The sequence below is a fragment of the Oncorhynchus mykiss genome, chromosome 12 (genome assembly GCF_013265735.2).
Source record: "Oncorhynchus mykiss isolate Arlee chromosome 12, USDA_OmykA_1.1, whole genome shotgun sequence".
NCBI classification, from domain to species: Eukaryota; Metazoa; Chordata; class Actinopteri; order Salmoniformes; family Salmonidae; genus Oncorhynchus; species Oncorhynchus mykiss.
Genome location: NC_048576.1, coordinates 9,010,401 through 9,023,248, shown reverse-complemented (window position 1 = coordinate 9,023,248; position 12,848 = coordinate 9,010,401). Strand labels below are relative to the sequence as shown.

The 12,848-nt window shown below is 44.7% G+C and overlaps 1 long non-coding RNA gene across 1 annotated transcript; it reads left to right on the top strand.

Annotated features, from left to right (window-relative positions):
* The first annotated feature begins 1,026 nt into the window (after positions 1-1,026).
* On the top strand, positions 1,027-7,253 carry LOC110536920. Its single transcript, XR_005034854.1, has 3 exons — positions 1,027-1,238; positions 1,429-1,526; positions 7,210-7,253. It is a non-coding gene; the product is annotated as an uncharacterized LOC110536920 (long non-coding RNA).
* Positions 7,254-12,848: the final 5,595 nt, after the last annotated feature.

Sequence of the window (12,848 nt, the reverse complement as noted above, 5' to 3'; positions counted from 1 at the left end):
AATCAGCAGGGTTGGAGGAGGAGGTAGAATCAGCAGGGTTGGAGGAGGAGGTAGAAGCAGCAGGGTTGGAGGAGGAGGTAGAGGCAGCAGGGTTGGAGGAGGAGGTAGAAGCAGCAGGGTTGGAGGAGGAGGTAGAAGCAGCAGGGTTGGAGGAAGAGATAGAAGCAGCAGGGTTGGAGGAGGAGGTAGAAGCAGCAGGGTTGGAGGAGGAGGTAGAAGCAGCAGGGTTGGAGGTGGAGGTAGAAGCAGCAGGGTTGGAGGAAGAGATAGAAGCAGCAGGGTTGGAGGAGGAGTTAGAAGCAGCAGGGTTGGAGGAGGAGGTAGAAGCAGCAGGGTTGAAGGAGGAGGTAGAAGCAGCAGGGTTGAAGGAGGAGGTAGAAGCAGCAGGGTTTGGAGGAGGTAGAAGCAACAGGGTTGGAGGAGGAGGTACAAGCAGCAGGGTTTGGAGGAGGTAGTAGCAGCAGGGTTGAAGGAGGAGGTAGAAGCAGCAGGGTTGAAGGAGGTAGTAGCAGCAGGGTTGAAGGAGGAGGTAGAAGCAGCAACGGCGGGGCAGGCACCCAATTAAATCTGCTTCTTCAGAAGGACGCAGTAGGAGGCCGGGCTCTGTGTTTCTGTGATGTTCGGTGATCTGAGCTCGATAATAAAGTCTGTACACACAGAAGTCAAACAAGATTAGCCCCGCCTTGGGATCCCCTGAGCACCACCGACGCAAGAGTGAATCTTCAATCGGAGGAAAGGAAAGAGGTTGTTTTTTGTTGTCTCTAAGGGATGCTGAAATAGCAGAAATGGTATTCTAAACCTGTCTACAGAATCTATACAGTGGAGGGTACTTTAGCAGAAGCGTGTCTGTAACTGTGTTTAGTGCCTTGGACTTCTCTTTCTCTAGTGTGTGTGTGTGTGTGTGTGTGTGTGTGTGTGTGTGTGTGTGTCTCTCTTTCTTGCCAGGAAGCTAATCCTGAAGACGAATGTTGTACCCTCATTGACAGTGGATCAGTGGATCTTGCAAGCGCTGACCATAATGTAAGTATCAGTTTTGATGAGTCTGACACGTTAGCCAATATTTTTGTGGAGATCGTGGGGCTAACGTTAGATAATGCAACTGTGGCTGTTTTGACTGTAACACACCTGATAGTCACTATATGGGTGTTGTTCCTCCTTCCCTAAGTCTCCTATGTTGAGTCTGAGAACTGCCAGCACACAGGTGACACAATGGAACTGTGTTCCCAAAAGGAGTTACGGTGTGTATGATGTTTGTAATCTACCCCTGGAAAGTCATATTGTGTGATTGTTGTCTTACAGTTGATGTAACTTGGGACTAATCATGATGATCAGAGGGAGTCGGGGGGAGTTTAGTATTTCACTTTCCGCTATCATCAAGCTGTAATGATAGACATTTAAGAAAATTCTACATCTACGCTGTCTGCACAGCTTCCCAGGCAACCACCGCAGCAGGATGTTGTGATACAAAATCATCTTTCCCGAGGCAAAGAAGAGGGGATATGCTGTGAAGACAGAGCCAACATTTTGTAAGTCATAGTTATTCATTTACAATCAATTGAGCATTTCAGACACACACAAATTCCAAGACACAAACATTGAATCATTTCATTAAAAAGTGCATGATTAAATATTGCATTTTTTCAAATTGAGTACTTGAAAGTAGATCACAACATCAATAAATTGATTGCATCACAACCCAGAACAGTAATTAAAAGGAAATAAAATTCACAACCCATTTAACAAACATTACCCCCTTTTTTTACACGCCAAACCGTGCTTCTTAACACCCTTAACTTGTAATCCAGCCGCACCAATGTGTCGGAGGAAACAACGTTCACCTGACGACCGAGGTCAGCCTGCAGGCACCCGGCCCGCCACAAGGAGTCGCTAGAGTGTGATGAGCCAAGTAAAGCCCCCCGGCCATACCCTCCCCTAACCCGGACGAAGCTGGTCCGTCCTATGGGATTCCCGATCACGGCCGGTTGTGAAACAGCCTGGGATCAAAGTGCCTTAGACCGCTGCGCCACTCGGGATCCCCAACATTTCCTTTTTCAAAAACATTACGAGCTACGTAGATAGGCTCCTGGATCTCCACTTTAACAAGGCCACCCTTAATCCAGCGTTTTAGGTGGGGAAGCTGTGGGAGCTGTCCATCCTAGGACACCTATCTGCCCAGTGTGAGAGGCCTGACAAGGAGGAGACCATTGCGGAATTTGTCTGCCGCTTCAGTCTTGGGGTTGACTGAAGCCTGCTTGATTGAAGCACGGTACATGAGTAACCCCCCTCTCCTGCTCCCCTCCCCATCAATCTCTGTATTTGGTTGCATTTCCTAAAGCCTAAGTAATTTACTTTTACGTGATATGACATGATATTGTTGCTTAGTATTGTCTTTTTAAGTATTCGGAAGGGAGATGAGTGTTACAAATTGTACAAATCAATGGCGATCCTGCCCCTGTAGGGTGGCCGGGTGCCTATATTAGGCTTATGGCTCTAATTATTATTTTTTTTATGTCAAATTATTTCTCAAAAGTGTTCATGTTGATCAATATTTCACCTTGCGAAAGTATTCGGCCCCCTTGAACTTTGCGACCTTTTGCCACATTTCAGGCTTCAAACATAAAGATATAAAACTGTATTTTTTTGTGAAGAATCAACAACAAGTGGGACACAATCATGAAGTGGAACGACATTTATTGGATATTTCAAACTTTTTTAACAAATCAAAAACTGAAAAATTGGGCGTGCAAAATTATTCACGAATTGTCACAAGGCACCCTGATCTCCGCCCCCTGTATTTCCTTATTTTCTCTAAGTGAATGTCCAGTTCGAGGTGAGTAATCGCTGTTCTGATATCCAGAAGCTCTTTTCGGTCGTAAGAGACGGTAGTATCGACATTATGTACAAAATAAGTTACAAACAATGCGAAAAAACACACAAAATAGCATAATTGGTTAGGAGCCCGTAAAACGGCAGCCATCCCTTCTGGCGCCATTCTTCCAAGGCTTCCTGGCTTTATAATGCTATTGCAGAGGCACCAATACATTGTCCAGTACACTTATTGTATGCTGATTTCATGTACATTCCCTTATGTCTAAGCTTCTAACGTGTCTCAGGCTTTACTAATTCTTGTGAAGAAGTGTATCAGTGAACTGTATTCTGTAATCAGATACAAAACAATAGAAAGAAAGTTGTGTATTGCTGCTGTTTGTCTGATATCCAACAGTCTATGATCAGCTCTGTTGACCATGAGAACATGTTGCAGAGAAAATGGGTTGAAGCATGCCAGTTAGGCATGGACTGACGTGGCCCATTTGTTTACCTTGTTACCTGGCAACAACCACAAAGGCAAGCGCATTAATATATGCTCCCCGCCCACTCAGCATGTTCTTTCAGACTTCCTGATAGTTAGAGATGTAGAGAAATGGTACAATTTGTTGAATTCTGAGCATTTTAATAGCCTAAAAATATTATGGGTAATGTTTTGATCATTCAAAGGCTATTTTTACTTGGGAAATAGGATGACTGTGCTGGACCTTTAAAATGTGCATGCGTTTGTGTGTCTTCAAGATGCCTGAGTCTATTAGTCACTCTAACCTTCCCCCGTCGTCCCCTTGCTTCCCCTTCCTCCCCAAAACACTTTGCCTCTGCTGTGAGTACATGACACCTCATCAGGCACAGCTCAAGAGGGGTCGGTAGACCTCCACTGGCACAGCTCAAGAGGGGTCAGAGGCTCTTCGTTATCCACCCTGTACTCCCAGCATCAGTATACACTCAGGCTGCATCCCAGCAGGGTCCTGGTCAATAGTAGTTGACTAAGGGAATAGGGTGTTACTTGGGATTCAGATTTAGAGACAGACTCCCACAGCATAACTGAGCACCTCTCCCTAGCCATCTATCCACTGTCTCTACTGCTTATCAGGTGCTAAAGCTGTGTCCTCATAGAGGGGAATGAGGGGGAGGGAGAGAGGGTTAGCAAAAGCGGGGAAGAGGAAGAGAGATCAAGAGAGAGAGAAAGAGCAAGAAAGAGAGGGCGCGAGAGATGTCATGTCAGGGAATATCTGCATGATAACTCTGTCCTCTGGCCATGTTGAACAATAGAAAGTGTCCTTCCTAATGTTGTGGAATCGGCAAATATTCTCCACCTTTAAAATTTCACTTATTGTTCCGGACCTGACAGTCAGGCTCTTTTGTTCCCCACATCGTGTAGTGAAGCTCAGATTAAATATATAAATTACACCTTTGACCCTGGCTGCATTCCAAATGGCACTCCATTCCCTATGGGCCCTGGTCAAAAGCAGTGCACTAGGTAGGGAATAGGATGTCATTTCAGATGCAGCCTATATGTCAGAATAGAGTGGTAAAGATGGAGGACTTGTTCATCATTGCATGGACACATCTAGAGGATTGAAGAGACAGGCTTCGGACGGACGGACGGACGGACAGACAGGGCTGAGGGTACTCAAGGCCACAGGGTTCTGCCCTGCTTCTCTTGACTTGATTTGCTTAGGTTCTTGTCATCTCCCATCTGGACTACTGCAACTCCCTGTTGGCTGGGCGGCAGGGTAGCCTTGTGGTTAGAGTGTTGGACTAGTAACCGAAAGGTTGCAAGTTCAAATCCCCGAGCTGACAAGGTACAAATCTGTCGTTCTGCCCCTTAACCCACTGTTCCTAGGCCGTCATTGTAAATAAGAATTTGTTCTTAACTGACTTGCCTAGTTAAATAAAGGTAAAAAAAAAAAAAATTACACCTCTGGAACTTATCCAGAATGCCGCAGCCCATTTGATTTTCAACCTTCCTAAATTGTCCCATGTTAGCACACTCCACTGACTTCCAGTCGAAGCTCGCATCATCTTCAAGACCCTGGTGCCCGCCTACGGAGCAGCAAGGTGAACTGCTCCTCCTTACCTTCAGGCTTCAGGCTAACCCTACATCCCAACCCAAACACTCCATTCCACCCCACCTGGTCTCTTGGCCCTCCCAACCCTACGGGGGGGCAGTTCCCGCTCAGCCCAGTCAAAGCTCTTCTGTGTTCTGGCATCCCAATGGTGGAACAAGTCGGGACAGCGGTGTCTCTGCCTCAACTTCCAAAAAATGTCTGAAACCCTACCTCTTTGAAGAGTATATGATGTGTTGTTGTCTCACCTAGCTAAGTTCAATGTGCTAATTGTAAGTGGCTCTGGATAAGAGCGTCTGCTAAATAAATAACATGTAAATTATAAATCTCCGTGAGGTCAGTCTGCCTTAGCTGGGTTTCCAGAGGTGGCTTGTGGGAGGAAAGAGGAGAACTTACTCCATCTGACATCAGCTATCAATCAGATGAGAAAAGCTAGAAACAAGGGACTGTACAGCACAGATACTATAACATGCTCAACGTTCATTGAAATTGTTTAAAGTTTTTTGTTTGTTTAACAATGCTAATAAACACAATAGTTGGATAACTATTAGTTAGTGCTAAATACGGCTGCTAGAATCCTGACTAGAACCCAAATTTTTTTATCATATTACTCCAGTGCTAGCCTCCCTACACTGGCTTCCTGTCAAAGCAAGGGCTGATTTCAAGGTTTTACTGCTAACCTACAAAGCATTACATGGGCTTGCTCCTACCTATCTCTCTGATTTGGTCCTGCCGTACATACCTACACGTACGCTACGGTCACAAGACGCAGGCCTCCTAATTGTCCCTAGAATTTCTAAGCAAACAGCTGAGGCAGGGCTTTCTCCTATAGAGCTCCATTTTTATGGAACGTTCTGCCTACCCATGTCAGAGACGCAAACTCGGTCTCAACCTTTAAGTCTTTACTGAAGACTCATCTCTTCAGTGGGTCATATGATTGAGTGTAGTCTGGCCCAGGAGTGGGAAGGTGAACGGAAAGGCTCTGGAGCAACGAACCGCCCTTGCTGTCTCTGCCTGGCCGGTTCCCCTCTTTCCACTGGGATTCTCTGCCTCTAACCCTATTACAGGGGCTTAGTCACTGGCTTACTGGGGCTCTCTCATACCGTCCCTGGAAGGGGTGCGTCACATGAGTTGGTTGATTCACTGATGTGGTCATCCTGTCTGGGTTGGCGCCCCCCCTTGGGTTGTGCCGTGGCAGAGATCTTTGTGGGCTATACTCAGCCTTGTCTCTGGATGGTAAGTTGGTGGTTGCAGTAGTTTATGTGTCGGGGGGCTAGGGTCAGTTTGTTATATCTGGAGTACTTCTCCTGTCCTATTCGGTGTCCTGTGTGAATCTAAGTGTGTGTTCTCTAATTCTCTCCTTCTCTCTTTCTCTCTCTCGGAGGACCTGAGCCCTAGGACCATGCCCCAGGACTACCTGACATGATGACTCCTTGCTGTCCCCAGTCCACCTGGCTGTGCTGCTGCTCCAGTTTCAACTGTTCTGCCTTATTATTATTCGACCATGCTGATCATTTATGAACATTTGAACATCTTGGCCATGTTCTGTTATAATCTCCACCCGGCACAGCCAGAAGAGGACTGGCCATCCCACATATGCTCTCTCTAATTCTCTCTTTCTTTCTCTCTCTCGGAGGACCTGAGCCCTAGGACCATGCCCCAGGAATACCTGACATGATGACTCCTTGCTGTCCCCAGTCCACCTGACTGTGCTGCTGCTCCAGTTTCAACTATTCTGCCTTATTATTATTCGACCATGCTGGTCATTTATGAACATTTGAACATCTTGACCATGTTTTGTTATAATCTCCACCCGGCACAGCCAGAAGAGGACTGGCCACCCCACATAGCCTGGTTCCTCTCTAGGTTTCTTCCTAGGTTTTGGCCTTTCTAGGGAGTTTTTCCTAGCCACCGTGCTTCTTCACCTGCATTGCTTGCTGTTTGGGGTTTTAGGCTGGGTTTCTGTACAGCACTTTGAGATATCAGCGGATGTACGAAGGGCTATATAAAATAAATTTGATTGAATTTGATTGAAGATATCCCTCTAGTGGTGTGGGGGCTGTGCTTTGGCAAAGTGGGTGGGGTTATATCCTTCCTGTTTGGCCCTGTCCGGGGGTGTCCTCTGATGGGGCCACAGTGTCTCCTGACCCCTCCTGTCTCAGCCTCCAGTATTTATGCTGCAGTAGTTTGTGTCGGGGGGTTAGGGTCAGTTTGTTATATCTGGAGTACTTCTCCTGTCCTATTCGGTGTCCTGTGTGAATTTAAGTGTGCTCTCTCTAATCCTCTCTCTCTCTTTCTTTCTCTCTCTCGGAAGACCTGAGCCCTAGGACCATGCCCCAGACTACCTGACATGATGACTGCTTGCTGTCCCCAGTCCACCTGGTTGTGCTGCTGCTCCAGTTTCAACTGTTCTGCCTTATTATTATTCGACCATGCTGGTCATTTATGAACATTTGAACATCTTGGCCATGTTCTGTTATAATCTCCACCTGGCACAGCCAGAAGAGGACTGGCCACCCCACATAGCCTGGTTCCTCTCTAGGTTTCTTCCTAGGTTTTGGCCTTTCTAGGGAGTTTTTCCTAGCCACCGTGCTTCTACACCTGCATTGCTTGCTGTTTGGGGTTTTAGGCTGGGTTTCTGTACAGCACTTTGAGATATCAGCTGATGTACGAAGGGCTATATAAATACATTTGATTTGATTTAGATACTCCAAACGATATTGACTGAATAATAGCACATAAAACATTTTACTGGACAAATAATGAGTGTACTTCAGAAAGGAAACACCACATAGAAATATGTTCAACCATTTGTTAAGTAATGAATAATGCAAGTCTTGACAAAATAGGCTCTGCTCCTTCAGGGTAGCTCACTTCCCAAGCAAAGTGTCAATGGATACAATTACCAACAAGCAATGAGAGTGTCAAGCTACTGCATACCTATCAGCCAGCAGTAAAACAGAGTCTAACAGGTGGAGGGCTGGAGTGCAGGTGGGAGAAAAAGAAGCACACTCATACTAGCAGTGGTAGCAATCGGCAGCAGCAGGATGTGTTAGCAGAACTGCTAAGCCAAAGTATCCAATTGAGCCCATTTCAGCCTTTACCGGGGTGTGTGTGTGACAGGTCGTTACAAACATTTTCCACAGTCCATAATGTTAATGGGAAAAAACAGAACAGGCACAAGCCAAGCAAGAGTAGGAAACAGTTGCAGGAGTAAAAAATGAGGGGCAATCAATCCAGCAAGATTTAAGTGACAAGTGGAATTTGCACCCCTCATACACAGGAAATAGATGGCAGATCCTCAGGTGGGCGGGGCATGCGCGTTGACACTAACACCGAAGGAGATGTGCAAGAATAAATAATAGCTTTCTGATGCCACATGTTGATTGGACATATTACAGGGTAATTGTTTCCAGCCCATTCAAACAGAATGATAGTCACTGATTGTCTCCCTCAGGCAGAGGGCTCTGGTTCATCCAGAAGGGTGTTCTTAAGAGGTCTGGAGAGGTCAGATTATCCTATAATAGCCTATGGGCTAGCATACCTAGCATAGAACAGATTACAGCCCAATCCCAGACATTCTTGACTGTAATCCGTCAGATAATGCTTTCACAGAACTGTACTGCACACTCATGTGATGAACATGGTGATATGGTTGGCCTGTACACTGTCACTTTCAGAGGTCAGTCCTAGCTCACAGCTACATTATTGTTTAAATATTTCACATTATTCCATGATATACAGTACCAGTCAAAAGTTTGGACACACCTACTCATTACAGTTTCACCTTGTCACAACACAACTGATTGGCTCAAATGCATTTAGAAGGAAAGAAATTCCACATTCACTTTTAACAATGCACACCTGTTAATTGAAATACATTCCAGGTGACTACCTGGTTGAGAGAATGCCAAGAGTGTGCAACGCTGTAATCAAGGCAAAGGGTGGCAACGTTGAAGAATCTAAAATATTAAATATATTTTGATTTGTTTAACACTTTTTTGGTTACTACATGATTCCATATGTGTTATTTCATAGTTTTGATGTCTTCACTATTATTCTTTTGATGTCTTCACTATTATTCTTTTGATGTCTTCACTATTATTCTACAATGTAGAAAATATTATGTTATAAAGCACTATATTATTCTATTGCACTTCAAAGTGATTGGGACTTAATAAAAGAGAAGAGCATCACATAGTGTGGCACACACTGTCATCAGGAGCCCCATTGGATCAAAGGCAACCCCTCTCAGGAGGGTAAATAAACAGCATATTTTAATCAATGACAATGTCAAGTTAAGACACAATGCCCTGTGAATATACCTATTTCAAATCATACATTTGACAGTGAATGAGCTTCCAATTAACTGCAGAAAAATGTCATATTTTCAGAATAAATATAGTCCTTTTATAATGATAAAGGGGTTGCTATGGAGATGGAAAGTCAGTTATTAAGAAAAAGATGACTTGACCGGTCTCATTAAAGTGCCATGCAGTGTGGTAATCGATTGATTATGTTGTTCCCATAGAGTCATAGACTGTGTGTGTGTACCGATTCACCTTTGAAGCAGTGTTATTCAGTGTTATTCTCTCCCGTGGGGGACATCTAGCACAGAGAGGGATCCTATATGTCAATCACGCTGAGAAACATGCAACAAAGAGACAGAACACTACATAAAGAATATAGCTGCAAGCAGTAATGCCGTGGGTTCAAGCTGTGGGCCCACTGTGCCACCATCAGGACAAATCGGCCTAGGATGATCTACTTCTGTACTCCTTAACACGCTTGCCAAATATCAGAACTCAAGACAAGTTCAAACAACATGGCCGGTAAAAGCCAATGAGCTTGCATTAATTGTTTTTCCTGTTCAACAGCACCTCCATGTGGCCAAACAGAGCCATACTCTACAGGTTAGCCATGACTCTGAGTTAAACAGATCTAGAGATATAAATGTGCCTGTTATAGCGCCACAATGTGGTGGATCTGAATGTTCTTGTATGTGTGGAGTCCTGACAATGTTTATATACATACTGTACATACACTGAGAATGCCTAACATGGACTCTACAAAGTGTCAAAAGTATTCCACAGGGATCCTGGCCCATGTAGACTCCTAAGCTTCCCACAGTTGTGTCAAGTTGGCTGGATGACCTCTGGATGGTGGACCATTATTGATACACCCGGGACTGTTGAGTGTGAAAAACGCAAGCCGGTGTGCCTGGCACTTACCCCGTTCAAAATCACAAACTTTTGTCTAGTCCATTCACCCTCTGAATGGCACACATACACAATCCATGTTTCAATTGTCTCTAGGCTTAAAAATCCTTCTACGTGGTACGATAGTAGGTGCCAGGTGCACCAGTTTGTGTTAAAGAACTGCAACGCTGCTGGGGTTTTTCATGCTCAACAGTTTCCTGTGTGTATCAAGGACCATCCCTTCTTAGTTTCATGGGCAAGCCAATTGGATGGTATGCTGCGGGCCAATGTTTAGACCCCTAGTTAAACCACAATTGTGTGGTCAATTAAGCATTTCTTGTAGATTTTTGATGTGTGTGTGGGGTCATTGTCTTGCTGGAAGATTGACTTGCCGCTAATTTTCAGCCTCCTGGCAGAGGCAACCAGGTTTTTGGCTAAAAATGTCCTGGTAGAGTTCACGATGCCGTGGACCTTATCAAGGGTCCCAGGACCAGTGGAGGCAAAACAGCCCATAATGTCAAAGATCTACCACCATGTTTTATAGTAATCATGAGGTTTTTTTCTGCATATGTATTCCTATTTCAAAAGGCCAAACCCACCATTGGTGTGTGTAGTCAATGAGCTCGATTTTCGTCTCAAATGACCATAGCACTGGTTCCAATCCAAGTGTCAATGCCGTTTAGCAAACTCCAGGCGTTTACAGTTGTTGTTTGCTCTCAGTAAAGGATTTTTACTGGCAACCCTTCCAAATAGCCTGCTGGGATGGCGGTTCAGTGCATTTGGAAAGCATTCAGATCCCTTGACTTTTTGCACATTTTGTTACTTTTAAACCTCATACTCAGTTGGATTAAATAGACCCCCCCCCCAATAATCTACCCACAATACCCCATAATGACAAACAAAAACAGTTTTTTAAATTTTTGGCAAATGTATACCAAAAAATATATATATATATATTATATTTGCATAAGTATTCAGACCCATTAATCAGTACTTTGCTGAAGTGCCATTGGTAGCAATTACAGCCTTGAGTCTTCTTGGGTATGACGCTACAAGCTTGGCACACCTGTTTTTTTTCTCCAAATCTTCTCTGCAGATCCTCTCAAGCTCTGTCAGGTTGGGTGGGGAGCATTGATGCACAGCTATTTTCAGGTCTCTCCAGAAATGTTCAATTGGGTTCAAGTCCGGGCTCTGGCTGGGCCACTCATGGACATTCAGAGACTTGTCCCGAGGCCACTCCTGCGTTGTTTTGGTTGCGTGCTTAGGGTTGTTGTCCTTTCAATCTTGGTTTCATCAGACCAGAGAATCTTGTTTCTCATGATCAGAGTCCTTTAGGGGCCTTTTGGCAAACTCCAAGCAGACTGTCTTGTGACTTTTACTGAGGAGTGGCTTCCGTCTAGCCACTCTACCATAAAGACCTGATTGGTGGAGTGCTGCAGAGATAGTTGTTCTTCTGGAAGGTTCTCCCATCTCCACAGAGGACTTCTGGAGCTCTGTCAGAGTGACCATCAGATTCTTGGTCACCTTCCTGACAGGCCCTTTTCCCCCTGATTGCTCAGTTTGGCCAGTCGGCCAGCTCCAGGAAGAGTCTTGGTGGTTCCAAACTTCTTCCATTTAAGAATGATGGAGGCCACTGTGTTCTTGGGGATCTTCAATGCTGCAGACATCTTTTGGTACCCTTCCTCAGATCTGTGCCTCGTCACAATCCTGTCTCGGAGCTCTACAGACAATTCCTTTGATCTCATGGCTTTTGCTATGACATGCACTGTCAACTATGGGACCTTATGTAGACAGGTCTTTCCAGCCTTTCCAAATCATGTCCAATCAAATGAATTTACCACAGGCGGACTCCAGTAAAATTGTAGAAACATCTCAAGGATGATCAATGGAAACAGGATGCACCTGAGCTCAATTTCGAGTCTCATTGCAAAGGGTCTGTAAATAAGTTATGTTATTTATGTTTAAAAATGTGCAAAAATGCCTAAAAAAAACTATTTTGTGTGTAAATTGAGGAGGATTTAATTTTAAAAAATCCATGTTAGAATAAGGCTGTAACTTAACAAAACGTGGAAAATGTCAAGGGGTCTGAATACTTTCCGAATGTCTTTTGGTGGTGCCTGTAATTGTCAGTGCCTGAGCTCCCTACCAGACAGTTCTGAGCAGGTAATCAATCCAGTATGCTCTCGTTCCGGTCTCACACTTGTGGCTTGAATACTTGAATGCCTGACTGTCTGCCTTCCCGATGCAAATGAGATGGAAATGCTCCACTTCAAAATATGTTTTTTTCAAATCCTGTTGTGTGACCTTGTCCTCTTACCATGACACACAGCTCAACTCCACAGAAAACATTTACAACAATACTTTTTACCTTTTGTACACCACAAAATTCTTCTGCTTCAACACTCCCTATTGGAGAGATACAGACCTTCTGCTGCTTCAACACTCCCTATTGGAGAGATACAGACCTTCTGCTGCTTCAACACTCCCTATTGGAGAGATACAGACCTTCTGCTGCTTCAACACTCCCTATTGGAGAGATACAGACCTTCTGCTGCTTCAACACTCCCTATTGGAGAGATACAGACCTTCTGCTGCTTCAACACTCCCTATTGGAGAGATACAGACCTTCTGCTGCTTCAACACTCCCTATTGGAGAGATACAGACCTTCTGCTGCTTCAACACTCCCTATTGGAGAGATACAGACCTTCAGACCTTCTGCTGCTTCAACACTCCCTATTGGAGATATACAGACCT